Source organism: Poecilia latipinna, unplaced genomic scaffold (genome assembly GCF_001443285.1).
Source record: "Poecilia latipinna isolate Pla-1442-1.1 unplaced genomic scaffold, P_latipinna-1.0 Scaffold368, whole genome shotgun sequence".
Lineage (NCBI taxonomy): Eukaryota > Metazoa > Chordata > Actinopteri > Cyprinodontiformes > Poeciliidae > Poecilia > Poecilia latipinna.
The window spans coordinates 40,786-43,151 of record NW_015112984.1 but is presented as its reverse complement, the minus strand read 5'-3'; positions in this window follow the sequence as shown (position 1 = coordinate 43,151).

Here is a 2,366-nt window from a genome sequence, read left to right as displayed (position 1 = left end):
AAATCAGCGCTTTTCTAATTTACCTAACAAATGCTGGACTGTAATACTTTTGCAAAATTTAAAAAAAAAAAAAAAGATGATTCGTCCTAAACCCCGGAGCACAACAAACATTTTCTGTGTGTAATTCAATGAGCTATACTTTCTACAGTTCTCTTTTCTCCTTGGCATCCTACCGCTTGTGTTTCTCGGGGCCTTTTAAGCTAAAAATTTATTCCTTTGTCACTCGCTACAGGGCCAATGAAATTCCTCCGCATCGACATAATTGTTCTTTACAGAAGATTCCGCTTAAAAGGACAAAAGCCGGGCTATTATTGGACGGGCCAGAGAGCTTCGGCTTCGCCGTCACAGTTGCAGCACAAAGGCCCTCCCCGCTTAAACGGCGTCCATTAAAGCAACACGCGGGGCGGCATTCAGCTAGCAGGGCAATTTTGAGAGCTCCTCCCGAGTCTGTTGCACACTCCGTTCCCCTCTGCTGCGGACAATGTGCTAATAATTATAGGGAGCCCAGAGCCTGCGTTTGCCTTTTTGGAGGAGAGCTGTGCAATGGGAGGGCGACGTGTTTCTGCCGCAGGCGGCACCAACGCAGCACCAACGATTTAGGGCACACAGTTGTAATTAGTGGAGGCGGTGCATTAGCAGCAGTGTTCACTGGATGAAATCCATCTCATTTAATCTTTATTGAATGAAATGTATTATTAGACGCAGGGACAGAAAGCTGCAGAAGTATTTATACTCCTTTCTGTCATATTCAGACCGCAAACGGCAACGTATTTTCGTGGGATTTTGTATCGTCGACCAACACGGCGCTGCATAATGAGAACTGGAAGGAGAACAGTACATGGTCTTCTGAATGTTCCACCAATAAAATGTTTTAAATGTGCTGTGCAACTGCTTTATTCTCACACCCATTAATAAATTTCATCTTGTGGGAACTGTCTGGACATAAAAGGAGCATGTCACAACCGCAAACCCGCCAAGGCCGTCCTCCTAAACGACCAAATCGGACAAAGTTTAATGATCAGAGCACAAATCCGGAGGCCCACTTTGACTCTGGAGGAGCTGGAGAGAATCCATTTGCATTTTTCGACAAAAGGTACACAAGTAGCAAACAAGTGGAAGAGGATTTCTGGTCAAAAAAGATCAAAACAGAACACACTGAACTCAGATTCACCCTGAACACACTGTACAATGGTGAAACATGGTGTTGGCCCTATCATACTGTGGGTAAAGCTGTTTAGAGTCGATGTGACGATAGATGGCAATCTTAGAAGATGAAGGGACTAGAGGTCCACTTTCCAGTAAATCTCAAAAGATTTGCCGTCTTAATTGTGGCTAAAGTATTGACTCTAAGATGACTCAAAGTGTGTAGCATTTTCCTTCTGCGTTAAATTGCTCACACCATAGAAGCCCATTGAAATAAATGGAAGTATGTGACATTAACGTGACAAAATTTAAAAAAAAAAAAAAGTTAAGAAATGCAAAGCACTGCACTTGTTTTGTTAAAACAAATTCTCAGAAGCCATTTGAAGAAGCTAAGGTACCTCAGAAAAGCCTAGCAATAATGGTTACCTCTACCGATGCCTATCTGAAATAACAGGAAGCTACGAGAATTTTTAATTATGCCAAATCTTTTGTCTTCTATAGACAAAGGCACGGAGGGTTGAATAAATGTTGAGTTGTGCTTTCGGTTGTGACAGGAACTGACATGTGCTGCAACCTTCCTGTGTGACACATGGCACACCACAGTGACAGATGGACAGGCTGAGATAGCAAAAGGAAGAAGGCGATATCAATGAAAGAAAGAGACTGGTTATGAAGGCATGGGCCTGAACGGGCACAATGCACTGGCTTTTTGTAAGCAGAAAAAATAATATGGACCTGATCCCGCTCCGGGATGTCAGTGAAACAACCAATCATGCATCAGTACACTTTTTTTTAACCAGAAGAAATAAAACATGTCAAAATTAGGTAAAAGGTATTACAGTTTTCGTTCTGTGTAATTATTAATATATAAGCTGTCGAGGTGTTAACAGACAAAGCCGGTTTCTGTCTCTGGTTTCTTTATTTAGGGAAGTGTTATTTACGTCCCTAAATAACACAAAGCACAAAATCCCAAAATAACCCACCCCACACACTTCACACACACACTTCATTCACACTCACACACACACAGAGCCTCCCCACTGGTTCTTACAAACGTCCCGTCTGAAGAGCCATCTGCTTTAACGTGAAGTACTCAGCAAAGCTCGGACCAGCAGCTGTGTGTGTGTGTTTGTGTTTGTGTGTGTGTGTGTGTGTGTGTGTGTGTGTGTGTGTGTGTGTGTGTGTGTGTGTGTGTGTGTGTGTGTGTGTGTGTGCCAGGCATA